At 41.0% G+C, this 18,130-nt stretch overlaps 2 non-coding genes across 2 annotated transcripts; both read right to left on the bottom strand.

Moving 5' to 3' along the window:
- Positions 1-5,168: 5,168 nt before the first annotated feature.
- LOC122148684 lies at positions 5,169-5,288 on the bottom strand. The gene has a single exon (XR_006162555.1). It is a non-coding gene; the product is annotated as a U5 spliceosomal RNA (small nuclear RNA).
- A 2,026-nt stretch (positions 5,289-7,314) lies between these two features.
- Positions 7,315-7,431, bottom strand: LOC122148685. Its single transcript, XR_006162556.1, has one exon. It is a non-coding gene; the product is annotated as a U5 spliceosomal RNA (small nuclear RNA).
- Between the last annotated feature and the right edge of the window lie 10,699 nt (positions 7,432-18,130).

Raw genomic sequence — 18,130 nt, 5'->3', positions numbered from 1 at the left:
CACCGGAGACTGAGAGTAACGCAATTTCGATTCTCTGTATGTATGTACTGTACATGTGGAAATTTACAATAAAGCAGACTTGAACTTGAACTTGAACTAATACAGCTGACCAAAAGAGGGCAATGTATCTTAAGTGAATACAAAGAAAGTCTAACACGAGCACTAAACTGAAAATGACAAGCATTTGGGCAGACATTTATGAACACGCCATAAAGTGTCTTTTTTATTTTGTGTTTTTTGGGGGGAAAATAGCAAAATATGATTGTCATTGCATGGAATCCAAACCCCCAACTCTACGGAGCCCCTTAAGGTTCATTGTGGTGGCAAAGAACTCCGAGGAGTGGAAAAAATTTGGGATGGTGAGTAAAAAATATATTTTTAATTTTTTTTGCGTTCTCTCGGCAAAACTTTTGCGTTTTCCCTCAGAACCTTGCGTTCCCCCCTCGCAAAACTTTTGCTTCTCCTCCGCAAAACTTGCGTTCTCTCGCAAAGATATTTGCTTCCCCGCAAAACGTTTGGCGTTCCTCTCGCAAAATTATTTGCGGTCCTCGCAAAACATTTGCGTTTCACATCAAATCGAAAGTATTTGCGTTTCCATCGCAAAACCTTTGCTTCCCTCGCAAAACTTTGCGTCTCTATCGCAAAACCAGCTGAGTTCGGACAAACACTTCCTGTTTACTTTCACAACTGTTAGTGGTTTATATACAGCTCCATAGTTCACAATGGAGCGGTTCAGAGAGTTTTGTTTTGAAACTTGGAGATAGTCATCATGCTTATTACGGCACGGTTTTGGGGCACATACTACAACTCTTAATGTAAAACACTGTGTGGAGAGCCTTGAAACGGAGCGAGGCCGGTGGAGCACCTGCCGCCATCACCGAACGGGTTCCCGCGAAGGAGAACTGATTAGGAGTTGTGTGGGTTTAGATGATGGCAGTGTTGGACGATAGAAGTTACCATGCCGGACTTATTTTTGTGTTTGGTTCTGTTGTGTGAGCGACCGTCGTCAACCGAGTTGGGGCGGTTCGCGGTCCTTATAGTATTATTATATTATTAAAGTTGTGTTTGAATGTTCGCCGGTTTCCCGGCCTCATTCGTTCCGTGGACTATAACGGTTTGGTACACACCTGGAATGACCTAAATTCAGTTACACCGGATACACACCAGATTATTACAGTAGACAGACAGGGCCGAATAGCCCAGAATATGAAACGTTAACCGGGTAAAACTGCACTTTAAGCGTAGGCTATCCCTCATAGCAAGAAAGAGTTTTTAGTTTTAAACTATTGGACTCAGTTCACATGGCTACCGTCACTTTGGCCTATATTTAAGACATGTTTTGGGACATTCTAAAACACTTAATGTGGATGTAGCTACTATACCCGTGACATTGGAGGCCCTTCGGTAAGTCCCTAATAAATACTATTACGGCTAATAAACATTGTAATATTAATAGACCTTAATAGCTATCAGTAAGCAAATAGCCATAATACAACGTTTCTTCTCCCACATTTAAACCGTCATGATATAGAATGACCTTAAGGGAAGCTGGAACAAGACAGTAGGCTCATATAGGCTAAAAACCAAATATATGGTAACAGAACAGGTTGTTTTAACAATATAGCCTATTATGGCACAGGAATGGGCCGGGGCGCATTTGGAACTTATTTATGTTTTAGGTAAAATACAATAGTAGACAATATTGGTGTTTTAAAATGTAGGCTTCTTTTAAAATATTTACAAATGTACACTTAAAAGTGCCTTTTTTTGTTGACTGGTTAGGCCTATAGAAAATCAATTCCCATAGCAAATCTTCTGGATAATTTCAGGCGAAAATGCATTCTTTTTGCCTTCAGTTATTATGTGTTGCTCCAGAAGCGGGAAATGTGATATAACCGTAACATTGTGTTTCGCTTTCCATAAACATGTCGTCTTCGAATACATCTTCTTTCTAATATTATTGGAATCTTCAAAAACTGAATTTCATCAATCCTCTCTGCCAATTAATGCCCTACTTGTAACGCCTAAAGTGACGGACGTATGTTTTTGTTTCAGCGTATTTTGATCGCGCTCTAGCGTGGGGGCCTCTTTGCCATTCATGCCTTATTATTCGTTGCAGGTTCGGTCCTGTTTCATAATTAAAATAAAGAATCACCAATACCGTATATAACGTTACACAATCATATGAATAATTAATCCCGTATATGCTGGTCTCTTGCCGTATCTGTGTGATCGCCGCGCGCCCACTCCAGATGGCGGCACAAAGACTTTTTGTTCATTATGATTTTTTTTCTTCAAAGACCTTTGCCGATAATGGAAACATTTTGGATTTGGTATGAATAGAGAGCTGTACGTGAGCCCAGTTTCGGCTACTTGAGCATTAGGTTGGTTCTGCTTGTTTCTTGGGTTCTAGCTAGTGCTGGGCTTTCCTGTCTTGGTCTCGTCCATACATGGCTATATCTTATGCATAAACTGTTTACCCATATTTTGGTTTTAGCCTATATCAGCCGCTATACTAGTTCCTTGTCTCAGGAAGCACAAAGGTCAGAGACCCACACTGTAAGGATCCGTTGCATATCCGGACGGGTTTTAAATGTGGGAGAACGTTTGTATTATGGGCTAGTTGCTTTACTGATAGCGAGGAAGGTTATTAAATACTTACAATTTTTATTAGCATTCACTGGTAGTATTATTAGTCGTTACCGAATTGGCCGCCAATGCCACTGGTTAGTAGTAGCTACAATCACATTAAGTGTGGTAGAATGTCCGCAAAACCATGTCTTAAACTATAGGCAACGCGGCTTGTAGCCTATGTTTGAACTTGAGTCCCAGTTTAAAACTAAACTCTTTCTTTTCTATGAGGGATTAGCCCTACGCTTAAGGTGCAGTTCAACCAGGTTACGTTTCATAATTCCTGGGCTATTCTTCTTGTCTGTCCTACTTCAATAATATGTTGTGGTAATCCGTGTACTGATTTAAGGTCATCCAGGTTGTAAACAAACGTTTAAGTCACGGGAAGAATGAGGCGGGAACCGGCGAAAATTCCAAACAAAACTTTAATAATAAAAGATACCTAAAAAGACCGCGTGATCAGCCCGCCTACTCGGGGACGAGACTGTCGCAAACCAAAACAGAACCAAAACACAAAATAAAGCCCGAACTTGGGTCCTCTATGCGTCCTAACACTTGTCATCAGTCCCCCTCCTTCAGTTTCTCTTTCGCGGGACTCGTTTACCGGTGAATGGCGCAGGTGCCTCCAAAACCGGCCTCGCTCCGTTATCTCCACGGCTCTCACACAGTGTTTTACCATTAAGCGGTTAAGTATGTTCCCAAAACCGTGCCGTATAAAGCATTCACTGACTATTTCCTCCAAGTTTCAATAAAAAATTCGATGACCCTTACCTTCCAATGCGTGAACGTTATTGAGGCGGTATAAACCACATACAAGCTGTGACAGTAAACGGGAATTGGTTTGTCCCGAACTCATCTGGTTTTAGCGAATGAACGCAACGCTTTTTGCGATGGAGAAAACGCAAAAAGTTTTGGGGGAGGGCGAGAGAACGACAAATACCTTTTGCTCGAGAAAAAATACTCAAATGTTTTTTGCTGCAGGGAAACGACAATAATTTGTGCCGAGACGATCCTAACGCAAAAGCTCTTTGTGGCGGAGGGCAACTCCACATATCTTTGCGAGAGAACGCCAAATTTAATTTGACGAGGGAACGCAAATGATCTCGAGGGAACGCAAAAAAAAACAAAAATTAAAAATATTATTTTTTCCAATCCACGGTTGGACAAACCCAAATTTTTTTTTTTTCAACTCACTCTGATTTTTTTTTTTCAGCCACTCAATGAACCTTTATTGAAGGGCGCTCCGTCAACCTTAAGGGGCGAAGAGACAACCTCTTTTGAATGTAAGAAACGTTATATAATGATTTATTTTATATATACGTTTTCTTTTTTCTTTATGTATATTTTAGCCATATGAAGTAAAAACAGGAGTATACTAGCCTTTAAAGCCTTGCGAAGCAGCAGTATACTTAACTTGAGCGAACAGGGAACACATTTCACTATTTCAAGAGAGTTGGCTATGCTGTCGCTCATTTACTTGAAAGAACGTACAAAGAAAATGACGATGCCAATTAAACACTGATAATCTCTAACACTGAACAGGTGAGGCGCGATCGTAAAATCTTGGCCCGAGCAAGTGACTGTCCGTGAGGCGATTCTTGTAACTGCTGGATCGGGCGGGCATTGTTTTCTATTTCTGTTGTGTTTTTATTAGGGAGCACAATCATAAATGCGGGTCTATTGCAGAAAATCAAACCGGCGTCAGGCCTGGCCAAATCCAGTCTAACTACAACCCACAAAACTAACCGACATCCTCAACATGCACCAAACATCCCAAAAAATAGAACAACAAATCACCATCTGATATTAACCTCGATTGAGACGCCCCGGCAATCACAGCAGGGCAACAAAAACGTTAGTTTCGTCAAAACTCCTGTGTTCCCTTCTCCCCACGGCATCTCTTTAGTAAAAGGCCGAACGAAAGCTTTCTACATTCTTGAAAGAGCAACTGACGTAGTGTACTACGCTTTTCAGCACAGCCGCAGTACGGTACTTGCGCGACAGGCACCACCCTCTCAACAACCCGCAAACGGTGAGAATCTCACGGACACCATCTTTCCAACATTTAACATTGATTTATTTGTTGTATGATTATTTACTTAGACTAACATGTACATTATAATAAAGCAACCCTTCTGGTCTTTTTCTTTTTTAGTACTTTTAAATAAGATTTTAGGTTAAAAACAATCAAAAAACAACACTCAGTGATCGCCTTTTAGACTGACAGCAGATATATCTGACGTCAACAGAGGCACTGTGTCTCATTACTGAATACAGAGAAGAAGTCTATAACACGAACTCTAAACTGAAAGTGAACTCGGTATTTAGACAGATTTAGAACTTGTTTTTTTCTGTTTTGTGTTTTGGGGAAAAGAGCCCACACACCTCATATTTATCATTGCAGAAAATCAAACTCCGACCTTACCTTTAAAAAATCCTGTTCATTTCAAGACCAACGAAACTACTATCCACCTCAATGTGACCAGACAGAAAATACCTGGATAATAAAATATTTCTAATGTTAAACTCGTTTGAGAAGCCCTGCAATAAAGCAGGGCATCAAAAAATTAAGGATTATACTCATTGTGTTTTCCTCCCCACGGAAATCTTTAGTAAAAGGCGAAAGGATTTATACGATCTGAAGAGAACCATGAGATGTACTAGCTTTACGACAGCCGCAAGTACGTACTTGAGCGACAGGAACACATTTCACAAGGAACGGTGTGAAGCTCGCGGACACAATTCTGTTCAACAGTTTAAAGGGGTCATATGAATGCTATTTCAATTTTTCCTTTCTCTTTGGAGTGTTACAAGCCTCTTGGTGCATAAAGAAAATCTGCTAAGTTGTAAAGACTAAAGTCTCAAATCCAAAGAGATATTCTTTATAAAAGTTAAGGGGTCAACCACACCCCTCTAAACGGCTCGTACTACACGCCCACACCAGATGTTACATCACTATGTGGGAAGATTTGCATAAAATAACACCGACCAAATTTTCATGCAAAGAAAGAAGGCGTAACTTTGAATTGTCTTGCCGTGTTGCTCTAGCCTAACGGCTTCCAACCAAAAGATCCCGCGCTTATGTTGTGAGACGCTTAGTGTTTCGTTTGTATAAGAGAAACTACTTGTTTTTTTTTTTTGTTCCTCTTGCCAAAAGAGGACACGACTAGAAATCAGTGGTTAAAGTTGTATTACGACCACTGGAGGGTAAGTCACAGAGGTCACTGCTGAAAGGGCTGGCTGTTCACAGAGTGCTGTATCGAAATATATTCATAGAAAGTTGACTGGAAGGAAAAAGAGTAGGATGGTAGGAAAAGGTGCACAAAAACAGGGATGACCACAGGCTGGGGAAGATTGTCAGGAAAAGCCAATTCAAGAACTTGGGAGAGCTTCACAAGGCGTGGACTGAAGCCAGGAGTCAGCGCATCAAGAGTCACACCGCCTCAGACGTCTTCAGGAAAAGGGCTACAGCTGTTACATTCCTAGAACCCAAGCCACTCCTGAACAAGAAAAAACATAAAAAGCATCTCACCTGGGCAAAAGGAGGGAAAAAAGAAACTGGACTGTAGCTCAGTGGTCCACAGTCCTCTTTTTTTGGAGATGAAAGTAAAATTTTGCATTTCAATTAGAAATCAAGGTCTGGAGTCTGGAGGAAGACTGGAGAGGCACAGTATCCAAAGTCCAGTGTTAAGTTTCTGAGTGATGATTTGGGGTGCCGTGATGTCTGCTGGTGTTGGTTCATTGTGTTTTGTCAAGTCCAAAGTCAATGCAGCCATCTAGCAGGAGATTTTGGAGCACTTTATGCTTCCATCTGCTGACAAGCTTTATGGAGATGCTGATTTCCCATTTTGCAGCAATGGACTTAAGCACCTGCCCACAGTGCCCCAAAACCACTTTCCAAGGGTTTGCTGACCATGATATTACTGTGCTTGATTGGCCAGCCAACTCACCTGACCCGAACCTCACAGAGAATCTATGGGGTATTTGTGAAAGAATAGAATAGTAACCATCTGACAAACCATACAAGTAGCTGAAGGCTATGGCTATCACAGCAAAACCTGGGTTTCAATAACACACTCACGGTTCAATCGACCACGCCGCATTGAAAGCCGTAATTCTTCAAAAGGAGCCCCAACCAAGGTAATTACTTTGGAGGGATTCTTGAACATTTCTGTTTTGTAACATTCTTTTTTTTGTTGATCTTGAGAAAATATTCTAATTTTTTTTGAGTTACTGGAATTTTTTATTTTCCTAAGCTGTAAGGCCGTAAACCATCCAGAATTACAACAAAAACTCTTGAAATATTTTCAGTTTGTGTGTGAATGGTCTAAAAAGCTAAGAACGGTTTTGCTTTTTTTGAATTAAATTTACAAAAAATAAGACTTTTCCATGATGTTCTAATTTTTTTGATTATGTACCCTGTAATTTTACAGAACCTTTTATTTTTATATAACTTGATCTTTTCTTCGTTTTTTGTGTTTTGGAGGAAAATATCAAATAATTCGTCATTGTAGAAAACCAAAACCCAGCCTTGAAGATATCCTGGTTCGTAAAACTTCTAAAAACCAACGAAATCTATTAACTACCTGCCTCTTGGGTATAAAAACGAAGATCTTAAAAAAAAAATTGGACATCAAACCAGTATTTCTTTCGACATTTGACACGATCGTTTGGAGAAGCCCCCGCAATAAAGCAATGGCATCAAAAAATTAGTTAAAATACTCATTGTGTTCCTCCCCCACGGAAATCTTTAGTAACAGGTCGAAAGATTTTATACGATCTGAAGAGAAACATGAGTGTAATAATGAGCTCTTAAACGATACAGCCGGCAGTACGTACTTGAGCGACATGGAACACATTTCACACATGAACGGTGTGGAAACTCGCGGACACAATCTGATTCAACCATTTAACACGTGACCTATTTGTTGTATGATGGTGACTTTGAATAAATCTGTACATAATAATAAAAGCAAACCCAATCTGGTCATAGCTCTTTTTGTTCTTAAGTAATATATAAGTCAATATACATTTCGTACTTAAGTAATATATATATATATATATATATATATAGATATATATATATAATATATATATATATATATATATATTATATATAGTTTAATATATATATATATATACTATTTTTTTATTAATTACACTTAGCGATCGTGCTTATTGCATAGACTGACAGAGAATTAATAGCCTGGACGCAAAATATGGTGGCACGCGTCTCATTACTGAATTACACAGAAAAATGTTTTCGCTCCCTTCACGAACTCTAATCTGAAAGTGAGTCTCGTATTTGGACCACGAGCGTCATGCCCATTCAAAGTGACTGTCATTATCGTGGCGAATTCTCTCCATCAGAAACCAACAAGTGCAGATATGCGTACGAATGTAAGAAAGATAACTCCTTTTTAACAATGTAAACAGCTTCAGTGATTTTTAATATGGGCGGATTTTATTTGTAGAGTTGCCTGAAACCTCTGGCTCAGACTGCAATTAAAATGTTCTTTGAGAATGTCAAATGTTCTTTGCTGCTCCCTCTCTGTTAAAATGAAAGTGTTAAGAAATTAGTAACTTACAACATTGTTTTAATAAAACTCACATTAAAAAGTGCAAAGCATCGTCGTTAATTGACAAAAATTAATTTTATGGCATGACACCCATAATCTGGCGTACTGTCTACAGTCCAACTACACAGGTCGGGTTTTCTACTGTTTGTATGGTATTAAGTAGATGCACCTGATGTGTAGTCTAACTTTGCCCATCACCATTTTATGTGACTCCAAATAACTATTGTATAAAGGTGCAAACGCGGTTTACTCTTACTCATATTATGAAGGTATCCGAAAATATTTCCCGATATTAGTTATGTACGTGTTGGATTGGTTTTTTTTGATAAAAAGGAAAAATAGAATAAAACATAAGCCTATCAGTTATACAGTACTATTGTAGCGTGCGGTCGTCACATGACAAGCATAGGGCTCCCCCTCTCTTTTGAGCATCAGAGCATTTTGCCGTGTTCGAAATGCCACACTATCATAACTAAAAACTTTTCTTACTATTTCTGCGTAATCCAGTATAGTATGCTGTGTTCATAGTTGTGCAAGTTTTTCTCTGAGTATGCATGAAATACCTGTATGACCGTAACTATTTACCAGAAATCCTGCTAAATATAACCCAAGTACACTGAAATCAGTACAAGAAGACTGTGTTCGGAATGGCCTACGCACCAGACAACTCCTACTATATTTGCCAAGATGCTGCATGTATACCTGTGAAATAGTAAGTGAATGTCTCTGTATGCATGGTGATGCCCGGAATTAACCTGCGACATACAGACATTTGCTTGAAATTTGATGTATGCATCTAAAGACACTGCAATGGGATTACTGATTTTCCCAGAACACAACGCGCCTCCCTAGAGTATTAATAAAATGTAACAAAGCTTTATACATTCATGTGTACTGTAAACTTACAAACTAATCACTGTGTGTTCTAAAAAAACAATATCGTAGATAATAGGACATAAATTGTACTTTAAAAATATCTCTACACAGGCACGTTTCCAATCAAGTCAAATATTGTCACCTTGTATGGGGGGGGGGGGGGGGGGCGGGGAGGTGGAGGGGGCGTAGGATACTGCTTTGGGGGGAATTCACGTAGGGGCAAGAGGGTGTAGGGGGGTGGGGGGGTCAAAGATATTGAATAATAAAAATATTTTGCAGTAATATGAATATATAAATAGCATAATAATGTGTCTGGCAGAGACTATTGTAACATTCTAATCGTTGCGGTCCTTTTTAATGATATATTTTTTTTTTTTTTTGTTGTCCATACATACAGCCAAGTAGTGGTGACCGCCACTACTCATCGCACAATTCGTGGCTCTGTCGTGTGAAACACACACACACACGCTACAGTGCCACCACACCGATTGCACGACTAGTTGTTTGTGACCATGCACTCGCCACCACGGCGAGACCTAGCAGCAAGCCACTTTACCTCTCTCCTCTCTGTCCCGGCCTGAAGCAGTGGGCATCCATTTATATGCTGCGGCGCCGGAGTGACGCTCATGGGTGTTCGGGAAAGCCTGCTCACAGGGCAACCTCAGCTCGTGGTATTTTGCTCGGTCCCGAGAACGTCAAGACCCACACCGCTTAGGTTTAGGAGTCAATAGTGTGGAGAGAGCATTGTACAATACACCTCCCCGCTCTGCCCACCAATGCTCTTGGCTTGTTGATAACCAGCACTGCAAGAAGAATGCTCGATGACCTACACGTCCTAGTATCGTTATGCCGTCAGTGAATAGAAAGACTTCGTGATTGATGGATTTGAGTTTGTCTTGAACACGATCTTGAGAACCCGAGGATCGAGGCGCACTCTTTGCCACACACATTCCTGTTTTCTTTTTTTGTTCTTCCCATTCACACATGCAATCATCAGCAAGGCATTTATATTTTTCAATAAAAATAAAGGAAATATTTTAAAAACAATTAGGGAATTAAAACTTATAAACAAACACAGTAATTATTAAGGTGGTTAGCGATAGTTCCCCGTTTTTTTTGTCACGGACATCGGCCATGTTGCATTAATTCCTAATAAACTTTTTAATAATAATAAGTTTGAACATTTATGATCTGTAATTTGTACGGATCGCGGATAACTGTCAGCTCACAGTACTGTCCCTTACCATATGCCTCTACCACCTAATACCCTACTATTATACCAGCACACTTTTTATTAGTTGTTTCAGTATATAAAGTTCATTAATTATGATATGATTTCCATTGTGCAATAATAGCTTTGTTTATTAGTATTAATCCTTAATTAAGCCTGCCTTTGTAAAAAGAAGTGGTTAGATAACAGTGGTCACAGGGTGTCGAGGTAATACAACACCTCCAGCCACGCTGTGCCTGAATTTCATGTCTTACTATCCGTTGGGATCACGTAGATCATCCCTACTTGTACAGCAAGTACTACCTTACAATATTTCTGAATCTGTAATTACAATTTTAATTGCTGCTTATTGTATATTCAACTCTTTCACACACTAGTGGGCACTAACGCCTCTTCGAAAAATAGTCTAGGCAGTATAACATATAACACTGTGTACAAAGGCAGGTACGCAAGGTATGGCCAGTGTTCGTAACACAGCTCCTATGAGGACAAAACATATTTTATTTCAATCATTACAAAGAAATCAACACCTCCAATAGGCCGTCAAAATCCCTGTCCAATATATTCAAACCCAACCAATTCTCATAATCCACCTAGAAAGTGAATGAACATGAAAAAGCTAAATAAAAAAACATCTTTCTCTTCATCCAACTTCAACTTCAATCAAGAAGCCCCGCAGTAAAAGCAGGCATCAAACAAATTAGTTTTATAAATACGCCTTGTGTTCGCTCCCGCCCCCCACGGAAATCATCTTTTAGTAAATTAAGGCGAAAGAATTTATCCGATCTGAAGAGAAACCATGAGTGTACTCCTGCTTTTAAAAGACCCAGCCGCAGGTACGTACTTGAGCGACAGGAACACGTTTCACAAGAAGTTAGAACACCTCATATTGGACACCAATCTGGTTACACCACACCTTTAACATTGAATTTATTGTTGTAGATGCGATTGATGATTACTTAGAAATAATTATCTGTACATTAATTTACTAAAATGCCAATCCCTATCTTCGGTCTGTGTTTCTTGCATTCTCTCTCGGTGAGGCGTACACAAGTGCTGCACTACTTCTTTTTGTACTTATAAAAATAAGATTTAAGGTTATAAAAACCCAATAAAAACAACAACACTCAGCTGATTTCGTCTTTTTTAGCACTGATCATATGATATTCGAGAGCTGACCAAAAGAGTGGCACTGTTCCTCATATTACTGAACATTACAGACTTTGACAATAAGTGCTTAGTACCGCAGTCGATTATCATCTTGAAACTGGAGCATCGTATTTATAGGGGTACGAGTGTTTCATAACTAAAAACTCGTCTTTTTTTCTTATTTTTGTGGTGTTACTGGGATGCGGGCGCTAAAGGCAAAAAAGCAAAACACTAACATTTCATCCCGTGCAAGCAAACAAAATAAACTCAAAACCCCAAACCCTTGAAACGTAATCCTGTCCTCACTTAAAAAGCCACTCGCACAACTAACTCGATTCAATATTTTTTAATTAATTCAAAAAAATGCATACACAAACGATAAAGCAAAAAAACACTTGATAAAGATTGGTTTCTGCATATATACGTCGATTGAAGTGAATCCCCGCAGATAAAAAGCCGACGAGGGGTCCTACAAAACATTACGTTTTATAATTATCTATTGTGTTCCTCCCCCACGGAAATCTTTAGTAAAAGGAAGGCGAAGATTTTTATAACGATCGGAAGCACGCAAACAATAGCGAGTCGCGATATCCTAGGAGCCCCTTATCTCTTGTCCCTAAAAGAACCACCTGGCCATTACGATTACGTACTCGATGAGCTACATGAATCAGCCATAGTTCACGACACAGAACGGTGAGAACATTAACTGGAAACAAGCTGTACTTAGCAACATATGCAACAGTAAGATTTACCCAAACGTTGTAAAATGACGATTAAACACCGATGTATGATATCGGTTAAAACGGGCATAGTAAAGCTAAGCCATTGGTCATTTCATTTTGTCACTTTTAAAAAAAGACTTTGAGGTATGAAACATGTAAAACATTGCTCAGTGATCGCGGTTAGAGCTTGACTATAGACTACCTACCACCAAAAAGGATTCGGTCATCAGGACTTCTACAGAGGAAGCTAGCACTTATCTTTACTGGCATTAGACGGTGGCCTTGATTTTGTAGATTTCCAACCACTAGCACCACACCTTTAGATTTGCCCCATGATTTTTCTGTAGCTATGCTACACGGCCCTCAAACTACAGGGCTTTCTAGTATTCTCCAATTGGGTAGTGCGAAACAACAGATGCACTACCTATTACCTTTTTGGAGAATGCCCCACATAACGCAGGGCATCAAAAAATTAGTTTAGCCTCATTGGTTTCCTCCCAGACAATCTCAGTGAAAGCGCTAAGTATGTGGTTTGTAACTGGGGAGAGGTCGTAAGAAACATTAGTGCACACTTTAAACAGCCCGGATACGTCTGACGACAGACGAGCATTTCACCAAGCGGTGAAAACTAACTGACACCGGTACTGCAATCTATTCACAGAACAACATGAATGACGTTACACGAGCTGAGGATCTTTAACGGCGACTAAAATCGGTAGTTATGCTTTTTTAAATCAAAAATACTTGGAACGTTACTTCACCCTGGCATGTGGGTAATAGCGCTTACTCCGGATGCGTCATCACTACTCAGGAATCAACTATCGGTAAGCTGAGAAGGTGGCCAGTGCTTAGATGTCCCACTATATCAACACTTTTTGAGGCCCGAGTTCTTTAGCTAAACGGCCCACCCGTCAGTCTCAAGGTAGGGCGAACAACACGATGCAATAGACGTGCGCCCGTTAGCGCTCTCGGGGGCGCTCTTCCGGTTTGGGCACGGCGGAAATTTCAATCGGGTTATAGAAACACACAGCTGCGTTCGGCCTCGGTTGGTTAAATTCAATCTCATTCTCAACGTCTATCAAGGTCCAGATACTTTTAGATCAGTTATTACGTTTTCGTTCTACCGTGAATGCGGATCTCGATAGAACGTGTCGTGTTCCAAACGTTTCACCTTCAGGTGTTTTGTTGACTTTAGCGCATTCTTACTAACGGATCTACTTATCGATACGCGGTTCTATTACGTGGCCGGAACGGGCAAATGCGACCAACTGACTAGCTGAGCTACACTCTTTTTAAACCAGATTTTCTTCCAATACATAATTTTAGTTACGGTGTTTATTATATTTGTCAATTTTTGTGAATTAATATTATATATATTAGATGTGTGATTTTTATATAGATATTATTATATAGAGATATATTTATAGTATATATAAATAACATATTCTTAAATAAATGTCTTCAATATCAGAAAATAATGTCATCGGACAAATGTTCAACTATGTAGCTAGCAAAAGTAAATGAATTCTCTCTCCTCTGTGTGCTCTCATTGTTTGTCGCAATCACAAATCTATATTAAAACATCGGCACTTCAAGCAATAGTTTATTTAGGTAATGCACAATAAGTAAAGTGAATTAAAAAAAAGCTTAAAAATGTACTAAAAGGAAATGAGGGGTTTGTACTTAAAACAATAACAGATATTGGCAGAATTACTTATCCAAACTTACCCTTTTATTAATTTGGTTAATTAAATTAAGGTGACGCTTTTGCCAAACGGCACGATATTAGTATTGTTCGGGGGTTTAAGATCACCACGTCGACCAACCGGTCGGAACGTCAAACAAGCTCGCAGACTTTCCAGTCATTTTTGTCTGCATTCCAGTTAACCTGATGATCTTTATTTAAGAATCTTGATGCAGTCTGACACTGGAAAACACGACAGAAACTACAGGAGGACAGAACGGGACGGCACGTTTTTGCAGCCATGTCTAAACGTAAGGATAAAATATAAAATAATCGATCGCCATTTTTTCAGATAATTGCCAGGGTGTCCCTGGAGCAGACAGGTGATGTTGTTCATTATATGTATGGCCGTTGGTCTATTTTGTAAATGGAATTAAAAAAGGAGGAAGGTTGCGGTTGGAAGTTTGGTATTTTTGGGAACGCGTCTGAATATTAATACACGCAGGGGGGTGTTTTTCTCATCCAGAACGTGTTGGGGCTTCCATATTGGTTCCTCAAATTTGATTTACTAGGGCTTAACTTTACCCTGCATAAAACCGGCAGAAATGGTTCTTCCCCTCTTACAGTGTTAAACATGTGCAGTTCCTGTACATTCAACTTGTGGTGCAGACAAATACCATGGGGACAGCCATGTGTCTCAATCAGAAATTTTTTCAGAATGCAGAAATTAGGACAATTTTTTCCTTTCTTTCCTCGTATATACGGCTGCCACGATTAATTTTAATCGGATGCATGTTGGTCATGGCGTGTCTCAGCATTCAAAGCCGGGTGCTCGTGATTAGCGTTAACATCCCTCAACACCTGTTTTTTCAAAATGCACCAGGGAAGTAACTACACCAAAGCCGTAGTTGCACTGACAACGATACCGACACATATCGGTTTCATAATCGAATGCGATTACTATCTCAAGGATGAACAAATATTTCTAGACTTGGGCAGGGGACCTACGGCTCTGTGGTAGGCCTGCCCGCGCCCGGGGGGGAAAACAGGTGAGACAGGACATGTTACCGCTAATCACGGGAAACCGGCTTTTACTGATGGGGAGACACGCATGACAAATGCAGGCGATTAATCGTGCAGCCCGACGGTTATAGGCGACTACGGGTATGCCATGCCAAACACCACCTCCTGCCTGCTGGCCCTCTATGGTTTCCTCTCCGCCTGGGACCCCGTCCGGGAGCTGTGAAGACTGTGGCAGGGGGGGGGGGGACGGAGCCACAAACGGCCGGAGCCCAATTAGACATCCAACTTTGGTCTTAATCTGGGACGCAAACCATGGGAAGAAGGCCATCCACTCAAGCAGTATGCAGCCATGGGTCCACAATTCCGGTACTGGAGCCAACACAGATGCTCTACCCACCCCCGTTCAAACACAAAAAAACAAAACCAAACAATTCTGCACATTTCACCGTCTGGTCAAGAGCAACCCTGGCCCAAATTTGCTGAACACCAGTTGATCCATTTCACTCCAGAAGAAACGTCACTTTAAAAAAACCAGGTAGCAAAACAACCAGAGTGCCAGTGGTAACAATGAAGCCACCTGCCTCTGACGCGCTAACACAACCGCCATGAGACCATTGAGGAGAATGTGTATTAATGGCCGGCAGCAGCAGCACAGGCAAACCTGAGCAGGAGAAAGAAGAAACAAACAAAGACTTTGTCTTGGAGTTGTGGACATCCAAAGATTAGTTTTTCCTCATGATCCCACTTGATTTTTTAATCAGCAGGGCCCTGTCAGGTACGCTCTTACTGTCCCCAACGGTTTTTATTAAAAATGCCTTACAGTGATTAAGGACTAAACATACCCCAGAATAGACCTGAAAATCAGTCCTGCACATACACACAGGCTTTCCTGGCGAAGCAGCATTGCCCTGCTAAAGTCCCGTTTTGTTTTTTCACCTTTCCCCATCTACCAACCACCTCAGTTGGCAATGGCAGAAAGAGATGATCTGAAAGAGTCCTGCTTTTACAGATGGAAATACAGGAGGGGTGAGCAGGAAGAAAGAAATAATATATTCTTTGCCGCTTGTAAGATTTAACCTCATGATATACGGTATATTTTTGTTTGGGTATTGTTCAGTGTGAGATAATGTAGGTTACCATATCGCCGTTCATACGGACACACGTCCCATCAGGATGTTATATTGCCTAAATATCCAGTTTTGGCTGTTGCAGGTCGATCGAACTGCTATATAGTCCTTTGTTGATCAATATTTACTATCTAAAAAAAGTGCTTAAAGCATTTTAATCAAAAAACAACTGAAAATGAAAAAAGAAGTGCTGCATGAGTGTTGTGGTCCACTTTGTAAGACTAATGTTTTACCGAGCATTTATAAATTAACTTCAGTTATTCCATCACTCAATCAAGTTTTCAGTCAATACTTGAATATTACTAAGTTTGAGTTGAATTTAAACGCCACATTACATATTAAAACCCATGGAATAGGTAATATCACCATGCATGGTTTTTAAGATACCGGTAATGTGTTGCCGACTATGATTTTAACGGTAGGTACCAAAAAAAGATTAAGATTGATTAATTTTAACATCCATGCTGTCTTGTAAGCCAAAAGGCAATAAATAAATAAATATCTGATTGGCTGTGACATCATTTCCGCTCTTAAAATGCACAAAGCTCTTTGAAACCCATATACAAAAAATAAATAAATAAATAAAAAAAATAAATACTGTGACATCATTTCCGCTCTTGGGAACTATCATTGCCGCTCTTTGGCAAGATGCTGAATCCGGTAATCGGATTTGGGCTGTCAGTTGAATGACACTATCCGTTCACAAGATGTTAAGGCTGAACTTACTCTTAACTTTCTCCCTTCATTCTCTAGGGTAAGGTGCTTAACACTACGGATGCAGTATATGTTGGCCACACGTTGTTTCTGGCGCTGTTGCACTGTTTCCGTGGCGGGATTTTCAGTAGATCGGAAGTCGTGGTGACGGTGGGCATAGGTCTTCATCTGTCTGTAAAATAAAACGAAGTGTTTCTCCCCGCCCGTGGAATCGAACCCTCGGTCGTTCCGCGTGACAGGCGGAGATACTGGCCACTATAAACTAACGAAGGAGGACCTGAATACTGAGCGAAGGGGACATTTTAGTAGTTCTCTCAAATGTACGCACAACACCAAGCCAAATAAAAGGCGGAATATCCTGCCTTAAATATTCGAACCCGTGTTCCCAGCGTGAAAGCGAGATCTTCCCACTAAGAGGAACACTAGGGTATGTTAAGGCAGGGATGGGACGTTTACGTTGCTTGTTGGTGTGAACCCACTTAGAAAACTCCCATTTCCGCCTGAGCATGCGAGCTGGTCCGCCTCTATAATAGGGGGGACGTAATCTCCGCCTGTCCCCCGGAAGACCGGGTTCGATTCCCGACGGGAGAACAACGTTTTATTTACAGACAGGTGACGAAAGAAATGCCTATAATATATTTCGTCAAGTGCAATCACGCCAAGAGTGTGGTTTCATAAGCCTTGTAGTTGCACAGGAAGTGTTAGTTTGTACAAAAAAAACTGCAGGAACGGTTGGTAAACAAAGCCTACGCCAATGGGGGTGAAACCCCCCGGCGCTGCCCGAACGTGACTGACGACTCTGCGCCACAACCGTCATCGCCAACGTGGCACAGCGCTTGTGAAAGCAACGTGTGGCAAAATGTAATACAGCATCCGGAGGGGGGAACGAGACCCAGGAGAAGGAATGAAGAAGGGAAGGGAAAGGGGGGGAGCGGGGGGGCCGTATCCCGCGCGGTCAGGACCAGGGGCGAGGCCAACGGGGAGAGAGAAAGGGGGGAGAAAGACATAGACAAAAGAGGCCGCAAAAAGAAAAAGGCGTGAATTGGGGCAGTTGCCAAAGACGACAACGAAACAAGGGGAATCCACAGACAAAGGAACGAAGTTCACGGGCAGAAAGAAAAGCGGAAAAGAAAAAGCACAGAGCGAACAGGGGGAAAGAGGTGCGGGAGAAGAAAAACAAGGGTACAAGAGGCGGGACAGAAGGCAATCGAGATGTAGCCGCGAGTCAAAACAGTTGCAGAACGGGATATGGTTGGTAAACCAGTCCGGAGAGGGCCGAGACCAGGGGGCCCAGCAGTGAGTATTTGTGGCGTTTGACGTCGTAAGAAAATGAGCGCGAGACAAACGAGCGAGAGAGGAGCCAAAGGAGAAGGGCGGGGGCGCCGCCGCCGAGA

The sequence above is a fragment of the Cyprinus carpio genome, chromosome A18, assembly GCF_018340385.1.
Source record: "Cyprinus carpio isolate SPL01 chromosome A18, ASM1834038v1, whole genome shotgun sequence".
Taxonomy (NCBI): domain Eukaryota; kingdom Metazoa; phylum Chordata; class Actinopteri; order Cypriniformes; family Cyprinidae; genus Cyprinus; species Cyprinus carpio.
Note: the sequence above shows the minus strand (reverse complement) of the source record. Positions and strands in the feature narration are given on the sequence as shown.